This window comes from Euphorbia lathyris, chromosome 6, assembly GCF_963576675.1.
Source record: "Euphorbia lathyris chromosome 6, ddEupLath1.1, whole genome shotgun sequence".
Classification (NCBI taxonomy): domain Eukaryota; kingdom Viridiplantae; phylum Streptophyta; class Magnoliopsida; order Malpighiales; family Euphorbiaceae; genus Euphorbia; species Euphorbia lathyris.
Window position 1 is genome coordinate 63,688,323 of NC_088915.1, and position 10,091 is coordinate 63,698,413.

Sequence of the window (10,091 nt, forward strand, 5' to 3'; positions counted from 1 at the left end):
CTGAGTGACCTCAGATACCTTCTTTAGGACAATACAACTCTGCATGATAACATGAAGATCATACATGAGTCTGTCTCTGAAGTCCAGTCAGTTTCAAAGAAACTGAGTAAGGACGTCACAACTATCCAGAACCAACTAAAGGTTCCAAATAAAAGAAACAGTCCTCTGAGAACTCAGTACCAAGGTACTAAGCAAAGATGGAATCCCCAGCGAAAAGTCCAGTGTGACTTTTGTGGGAAGTTAGGACACACCACTAAGGTGTGCTGGCATGCTCAGCACTGGGGTGCTGACAAGTCAGTGAAACATCCTAAACAGAAGGTCAGTTGTGACTTCTGTGGAAAGAATGGCCATACTTTCCATGTATGTCGCCATAAAATAAAATATGATGCTTTACCTGTTGCACCTAACAAGCAAGGACCCAAAAAGAATTGGGTACCTAAAAGTAACTAGTTACTATGCAGGTAAGCCTGAGATGTGCCGAGAAGTCAAAGATGTGGTATATTGACAGCGCATGCTCAAGGCATATGACGGGTGATGAAACTCAGTTCATCACGTTTGAGCGTAAACGAGGAGGGAGCGTAAGTTTTGGAGACAACAAGAAGGGTAAGATAGTAGGGTCAGGAACCATCGGAGGTAATCCTACTATTGAATCTGTCTCCCTAGTCAGCGGACTCAAATATAACTTACTCAGCGTAGCTCAGCTATGTGACAATGGGAGAAAAGTTATATTTGATGCTACTGGATGTAAAATATACGAGGGTAAAACAAATGAGTTAATTTTAACTGCCCCTCGGATAGATAATGTCTTTATGCTAGACTTAGAGAAAAAGTTTTCAAAAACTGTGTGCTTAGTATCAAAGGAAGAAAATTCCTGGCTATGGCACAGGAGACTTGGTAATGTAAGCATGGACCTCCTGGCCAAACTAGCAAGAAAGCAATTGGTTGAGGGACTGCCTGAACTTAAATTTCAAAAAGATCAATTATGCCACGCTTGCCAAGCTGGAAAACAAACCAAACAATCTTTTCATAGCAAAAATATCATCTCAACTAAACGTCCGTTAGAGTTACTACACTTGGATCTCTTCGGTCCAGTCCAGCCGCTGAGTCTGGGTGGAAGAAGATTTTCCTTGGTCATTGTAGATGACTTCTCTCGGTATACGTGGGTTATCTTGCTGACCAGCAAGGATGAGACCTTTGAGACATTTTCAAATTTGGTTAGAAAAATTGAAAATGAAAAAGACCTAAAATTAGCTCACATCCGTAGTGATAACGGTGGAGAATTCAAAAACCAAAAGTTTGTTGAATTCTGTGAAGCCAGCGGCATTGATCACAATTTTTCTGCTCCTAGAACACCTCAGCAAAATGGGGTTGTAGAAAGGAAGAACAGAACTCTGGTTGAAATAGCCAGGACAATGCTGGATGAGCATAGGCTTCCAAAGTATTTTTGGGGAGAGGCTGTTAACACAGCATGCTATATTCTTAATAGGGCTCTAGTTAGACCTATATTAAAGAAAACCCCCTATGAACTTTGGAAAGGACGAAAGCCCAATATTGGATACTTTCATGCCTTTGGCTGTAGATGTTTTATTTTAAATACCAAAGATAGCTTAGCAAAGTTTGATTCAAAAGCTGATGAGGCTATCTTTTTGGGCTACTCAACAAACAGCAAAGCATACAGAGTTTTTAATAAGCGAACTCAAGTTTTAGAAGAGTCAGTACATGTAGAGTTCGACGAAACTGACCCTGCAGGTAGATACCAGCCGCTGACCGAAGATGATCCACACTCAGTAACCACCGCTGACCAAGAACCAGCTACTGAGTCATTCACGAAAAGGCTGACCAAGAGTAAGAGTGAACCTAAGATTACTTTTACTAACCCATCTACTTCTACAGAGATTGTTGAAACAGAGACAGCACAAGACATAAATCTACCTAAAGAGATAAGGATTCCAAGAGGGCACTCAGAAAGTGCAATCCTTGATTCTGCTGGGAATACCCTGATGACGAGGAATCAACTCAGGAAGTACCTCAGCAATGTTGCCTTCGTCTCAGTACAAGAACCGAAGAATTTCGCTGAAGCTGAGTACGATGAATTCTGGATGATCGCAATGCAAGAGGAGCTCGATCAATTTAGAAGAAACGATGTATGGGAGTTAGTGCCTCATCCAAAGAGTCAAAAGACCATCGGAACAAGATGGGTCTTCAGGAACAAGATGGATGAACAAGGAAACGTAGTCAGGAACAAAGCAAGGCTTGTAGCTCAGGGCTACAGTCAGCAAGAAGTTATTGACTACGGTGAGACCTTTGCCCCAGTGGCAAGGCTAGAGGCAATTAGAATTCTATGTGCATATGCATCTTACATGAACTTTAAATTATTCCAAATGGATGTCAAAAGTGCATTTCTTAATGGAGTTATAAACGAGGAGGTTTATGTAAATCAACCTCCAGGTTTTGAGGACCCTAAGTTCCCAAACCACGTTTACAAACTCAAAAAGGCTCTGTACGGCCTCAAGCAAGCACCACGTGCTTGGTATGAGAGGCTGACCAACTTTCTGCTGACTAGAAATTACGTTAGGGGCAAAGCTGATACAACCTTATTCATTAAGAGAAAGGGTAAAGATACTCTGCTGGCCCAAATTTATGTTGATGATATAATATTTGGTGCAACTAACGAATCAATGTGCAAGGAGTTTAGCAAACAAATGCAGACTGAGTTTGAAATGTCCATGATGGGAGAACTCAACTTCTTCCTCGGTCTTCAAATTAAACAAGGAAAGAATGGCATCTTCATCAGTCAAGCCAAATATGCCAAGGAGATATTAAAGAAATATGACTTGGAGAATTGCAAGCCAATATCCACTCCTATGGGCACTGACACTGTCCTCTGCGCTGACGAGAATGGTAAGTTAGTAGACAGCAAATTATATCGAGGTATGATAGGCTCTCTACTTTACTTAATAGCCAGTAGACCGGACATTCAGTTTTCAGTATGTTACTGTGCTAGATATCAATCTAACCCTAAGGAATCTCATTACATTGCTGTAAAAAGAATCCTTAGATATTTGCAAAGCTCAATGAACGCAGGTTTATGGTATCCAAATACTCATGATTTTACACTCATCGGATACACTGACGCTGACTATGGACGGGATAAGCTAGAACGTAAAAGCACCTCTGGAGGATGTCACTTCTTAGGAAGCTGTCTTGTATCCTGGTTCAGCAAAAAGCAGGCGTCAGTAGCCTTGTCTACCACTGAAGCTGAGTACATTGCTGCTGGTCATTGTGTTGCTCAAGTCCTATGGATTAAGCAACAGCTTGAAGACTATGGTGTTCAAACGAAGACAATTGAAGTCAAATGTGACAACAAAAGTGCAATTGATCTCTCAAAGAACCCAATTCAACACAGCAGAATGAAGCATGTCAGCATCAGACATCACTTCATTAGAGACCATGTACTCAAGGGTGAGATCAAGCTGACCTTTGTCCCAACGGACGAACAGCTTGCGGATATCTTCACGAAGCCACTGGCCCGTGAGCAGTTCAGCATACTGAGAGAAGCAATTGGTATGTTTAATCCTCTTCAGTAAATTCCTGTGCTAAATGAATATGAATGCTGAGTGAATTACTATGCTGAATGATTGATTGTTTGCTGAGTAACTCATCGAAACTGACTAAACATCAAATACTGAGTAAACTTGCACACTGAGTAAATTAGTTTAAACTTAAACTTAAAAATCATCCGTAAATGCAATATTGACCACTCAGAATATCAAACGCTTGACATTCTACACGCTGAGTGTTAGATCCATTAGAATAAATGCAATAGCACGCGTATAGCCCTAGGATGACGTATTCGCCGTATGTGTCATAAATGCCAGGATCTTTGTCGGTACACAATTCCAAGGCAAAACTGACACATGGATTTGATTAAATCCACACCGCTCATTCCATCTTTAAATAATGGGTAATTCCCCATTTTTTATTCTTTACGCTTAATCAAATTCTAAGGCAAAGAAACTCTTTCTCTCTCAAAATCCTTCTAAACCTTCCCCATCCTTGAAAATGACTAAGGTATCCTACAACGTCTCCGGTGCCGGCCACCAAAAGACTAGCTCCGATGAACTTACTGGAAATTCTCCTATGCCGAGCAAAGGACAAGCTGGCCAAACCTCTGGTCAAGGAAAACCCGTAAGGGTCAGGACCTACTCCAAGGTCTTTGAGAATGTTCGTGAATGGAAAGTTGAGCCCTCAAGATGGGTCTCTAAAAACTTCATGCAAAATGAACAACCATTCTGCGAGTGGATTTCACAGAATGGATGGACTGGGCTGTTTTCGGTTAGGGATGAAACCTATCCTGGCCTAGTGAGGGAGTTTTACCACAACCTCAAAGTTGCAAATGACAACACTGACTACTTGTGCACTGAGGTTAAAAACAAAACCATCTTCATCAACCCTCTCTACATAGGAAATCTTCTCAAGCTAAAAACTGAGGGAGCAAGGCTGAGAAGATCGGGAGATCAGGATAAAATTGACTATGCACACAACTTTTGCAAACCTGAGGGTCACTCAGGAGAAGTCTCAGCTTCATCAATGGGTCAGCACCAGAAGATGGCTCATTACTTGCTGACCTATTTCATCTACCCGAAGATCAACTGCACTACATCAGCAACAAATTTCGAGCAGTGCTTTATATGGCACATGCTGACGTACACTCCCATCAACATGCCGGTCTTTCTCGTTGCTGGTTTCCTTCGAAGCACTGGCACGATGCGGCTTGGATCACTCATCACCAGAATCCTCATTGACCATAAGGTTGATCTTGAAGGTGAGGAGAAGAATCGAGGAACTGAGATCACAGCTGCCTCGCTGAGAGCATTAAAGTTTGGACAGCCCTTGAAGAAAGGTAAAGCTGCTGCTGCTGGCCAAGCTGAGGGAACTGTTAAGCCTAAGAAAGGGCGAAGGACTAAGGCCCCAGCTTCCCGCAAGAGGAAAACTGCTGAGACTCCTACTAAAAACATTGAGTCTCCAGCAAAGAGGCAGAAGTCAGCTAGTAAGTCAGCTGAGAAAAGAAGCAGGCAAGGTGAGCCTGGAACTGAAAAAGCTGTGGAGCAGCCTCAGAAGAAGCAGAAGTCTTTAACACTGACTCCACTGAACGCCATACCTACGGACTTCATTGTACCGGGTGACTCTCACTTCACCCAGTGTCAAGGTACTGTAGCTGAGCATGATGAGCACGATGTACAACTGGATGATCATTTTATCTCCCAAGTTGAAGAAGAACTTGATGGTGATAGCTCAGAGGAAGAAGAAGAGGAAGAAGCTAGCGGTCAGGATGACGCTGAGGACTCTGAGGAAACAGCCAGTGAGATTGAGGTTGAGCATGCCGATACTGAGTTGGCTGCTGGAGTTGAGCAAGTACTCGACCAACACACTGTTGATCCAGCTGAAGAGCAAGCTGACCAGCCTCATACTAAGCAACAAGAATCTTCCCCTTCTCACTCAGGAGAACCTGATAATACTGTCACTCCACCTCGTAGAAGGCGAAAGTTGGTCAAGTCCAGTGAGAAGCTAGTCAGTGAACCTCTTGTACAACTACCAACTCTTCCTGACTTTGTCGTATCAAAGACAACTAAGGACCCTTCTACCGTCAAACTCAAGTTTTTCAAACGCCAATCCACTTCCACTACATCGGCGGCATTAGAAAAACAAGCCTCTGTTTCTTCTCAACAGGAACATGCCGACCCCAATGCTTCTGCAACATCAACCAGTCAGGTTGAGCCGTCTACTGTTCATGCTATTTCCTCAAGCATGGTGCTGACTCCACACACCTCTGCCGTCAGCACTGACAATATTCGTATTACACCTTCTGCAACTCAACTCTCTGCCGATCAATCAACTATTCCTACAACTCAAGTGCAGATTGAGCATGCTATTCCAGTCACTGACCAGGTTACCCCTTTCACTCCTCTTCCTTCCGGTCATACTGATGTCCCTGAAGGTTCACAAAGCCATCTGAATGCCACTGAGTCCAGTAAAAAGATCATTGACTCAGTGCAAGCATTAATCAGAGACCTTCAACATTCCACTTCTCCTGCTGCTGGATCTTCAATTCTTAAGACCACCCAGCTCTCCCAAGTCACTCAGCTTCTCAACGAAGTTAAGGGACTCAGGATCTACTGAACGTCGTCTTATCCTTCCAAGCACAGCAAGCTAAGCAGGATTCAATTGCCAAGTTGGCTGAGATCCAGCTGACAACCGTGCAACACCTGAACTCTCTCCATCAATAAGTCCAGAAATTGTCAGCTGTGAACACTGACTATGCCACTTCATCTGAAATCAAAATGCTCTTTACTCAGCTTCATACTGAGCAACTTAAGACCAACGAGCAAATGGTGTCGTACAGTCAGTGCTCAGTAGAGCAAATTGGTGAGGCTATAAGGTTGCTTAATCTGAATAAGCAAGAGATGGATACTGACGCAATGAAGCAGAACGAGATGATGACTCTCGCATAACAAACTTTCAACCACATTCGTCATAACAACATTCAACGTCAGTATTACGACACAGCTCTCTTAAAAACCTTCCACCAAATCTTTGCTGGCCTTACTGAAGCTCTTATCTGGCAAGGCAAAGCTCAAGCATTCAGTGTAAATATGCTCAGTGCTGCTGATCTCAAAGTAACCGAAGAGGTCTCAGCTGATGGAGTTGCCATCTTTGATGGTGTAAATGAAAGCGCTGAGAAGCTTAAGGAGCTATCCCAAGAACTGACTCGAGCTGTATTAACAGATGCTTTCAGACTCCCTGAAGTTGACAAAACGGGGGAGAAATAACATGCAGCAAGAGCTCAGCATGAGCGAAGTCAGTCATCGCATCACAAGAAAAAGAAATAGATAGGCTAGCCCAGTTTTAGACTAATTCACTTGTAATCTAATTCTATTTGCTTTATCTATAAAAATTTTGCTGTGTAATTACTGACTTCTATCTATATATCATATTTGCATCTCTTATTCAAATCCTGAGTTATGATATATGTTATTAAGTACTGAGTCATTATGTATCTTCAATTAAATCAGCTATGTTTAATACTTGTAACATTTATTGACTAAATGATATGCTGATAACATGTTTGACACTGACCTATGTGTTTATAAAACATTCTGATAAGAACTCATTGAACAACAAATTACTCAGCGTGCTCTATATGACTAAACCTTCCGCTTAATACTGAGTAAATAGAATATGTTGGTATAGCTGACCTATATCTGAAAACTGACCTTAGACTTACTCATTTAAACCTTTAAATGTTTTGAGTAAAACTAAGTCGGTAGCTCAACCCTTACGGGGGAGTTTGCTCAATTATACTAGGTCAACTATTATGGGGGAGCTCATACTGAGTTCCTCGCTGAATAGTTTTGCCAACATCAAAATGAAGGAGTTTGTTGAAACACCTTTCCACATAATTTTGATTTGACAAAATTGTTTAAGTATAATTGAAATACATATTCTAAACACACTAAGTTTAAATGCTTTGATTTATTCTACTAATGTGTTTGTTCAATGTTGAGTTAAAATGTTATAAGTCACAAGAATTAAAAGGCCCAAGCCCAATACGGAAGTCAAGGCCCAAGTCAAACAGCTCAGTACAACTCGGCCCGCGTGTGTCAAGACGTTGCCGTTTTGAACAAAACGCAACTCAGCAAAAGGAAGGATCTAGAAGACCTTCGGGAACAACTTCAAGATGAAGCTGCTGAGTAAGTCTCGACAAAGCGTACAAGACAGCAGCTGGCAAAGGAAAACTTCCAGACAAAGTATTTCCCCTTTGGGCAAAGTTCAGACGACACAGTATGCTGTCCAGTTGACTTTACCATAAAAGGAGAGACAGTCTGCTGAGCTGACCGAGGACAGAAGATACACAATTCTGATTGGCCGAGACTCTGAGCAAGTCAGGATGACAACGACATATAGCCGTTTCCCTCCAACGGTTATTTCGAAATTCGAAATGACCGATGCCCAGACGTCTCTATAAATAGTGCCATCAGAAGCTTCACTCAACACAGAACTTGATCAAGCCATTACGCTGACCAAATTTCTACAAGTTCTGCAAGCAAAGAAGCAAAGCAAAATCTTACACTACAATTCTTATATCTGTGTAAAAGTCTAAAGTGATTGTTTCAATCGTCTAAAGTGTCTTAGCAAATCTTTGTATAGGACAAAACACTTATCATTTCTAGAGATAGAAAGGAGAGGCTGAGTACTCGGTTTTAGTACTCAGCGAGAGATTAGGATTGAGTAGAGGTATAGAGGAAGGTACTCTTGTCATACTCAGTTGCTGATATTGTAAAAGGTTTGAGGCTCTACCTTTAAAGAGCTCAGTAGAGGATTCGAAATCTCGGAACGTGTTCCGGGGACAGGACGTAGGCTTAGAAGAAGCCGAACCTGGATAAATCTGCTGAGTGAAGTATTTCTTACCTTTAACTCCTTATTTATATTGCTTGCTTAAAATAACCAAAAACTGACCAAGTAAAGAGGTCAAGTTGAGTTGTGCGCGTTGAACGTCTGAGTTCAGGAATAGACTCTAAGTGCTATCTCCTGACTCAAGCTAAGAAACTGACCTAGTCGCCAGTTGACTAAGCCAGTATCTTGCTGTTTACTCAGCGCCGCTGTTAAAACCTTTTTCCTTAGAAAAAGAAGTCTGCCCTAATCGCAAAAAAAGTTTAAATAGTTCCTAACCCCCCCCCCCCCTTGGAACTAGACTTGCAACCTTACAAGGGACCAACAAGGACTACCAGCCGTGCATTCTGGCCATACCGCCCTTAGGTATGGTCTTACAACTACTACCCCTACCCTGGGCAATCCTAGATGGACAAAACCATTTTGTCTTTCTTTCAAAATATCACAACGTAAAAGTCATATTTGGACTTTCAATCCAAATCACATAAATAATAACAAGGCCTAATACATAAATAACCCCCTAAACTTGTCCAAATGTTGCAACTGCCCCCCTCAACTTTCAATTGTAACAATTTACCCCTTAAACTTGTCCAATTATAAAACACAACCCCAAATTGGGAATTTTTTTACCTCGTATTTGAAGCAACCGTAAAAAAGTTTTTCCGGATTCGTATCATGCCAAAGATCTGATTATCATACTCCACGAGCGTTGCAAATTTTGTATTTCACGTGTTTCTTCAATTGCAGTCCATGTCAGCAATTTGGGGTTGTGTTTTACAATTGGACAAGTTTAAGGGGTAAGTTGTTACAATTGGACAAGTTTGAGGGGTAAGTTGTTACAATTGAAAGTTGGAGGGGGCAGTTGCAACATTTGGACAAGTTCAGGGGGTTATTTGTATATTAGGCCTAATAACAATAATCGAATCAGCTTTCTCAATCCAAAAATACTTCGTACAAAATTGTCAAATTCATTTTCTAATTTTCAAAATATCACAATCGTAAATCATTATTCTACAATCAAAATCAAATATACATAAATAATATATTTCAAACAATTTAATCAAAAATATTCAAAATAACTCAAAGATTATATATAAATAATTTAAAACTAAATTTTAAACCAAATACTTTTACGAGACTTATTTTTATCCGGAATAGTTACATATACTACTAAACCGGTATCGTTAGTTCCGACCGAATGTTCAGTTAGACTCGTTACGGGTCATAAGTCTACTTGTACTCTCTACTTGGAAAATATCCGTATTAGACCTTGTATTTTCAAGGTATTTTAACTCTAACTATTAAAGTTTCTTAAAATATTTTACTGATCGAAATATTCTTATTGGATTATTTTCGGTCACTGAGATAGTAAATTTTAGAACAACGTAGTTAATTCAGACTGATTATACTTTTAAACTCGGACTGATTATACTTTTGAACTTATGACGATACTAAAATACCGACTTGAATAAATCTAACGGACAATTGTCTAAATTTTATATTTTTGTTAATAATTTATAGGCTTGATAAATTACTATCATAACCCTATTAAAATTTAACGAGTACTAGGACCGGACTTACTCAAAATCATATTAGAAATAGTTCAAATCTAAAATACAGTGACCGAATGTCGACGTGGG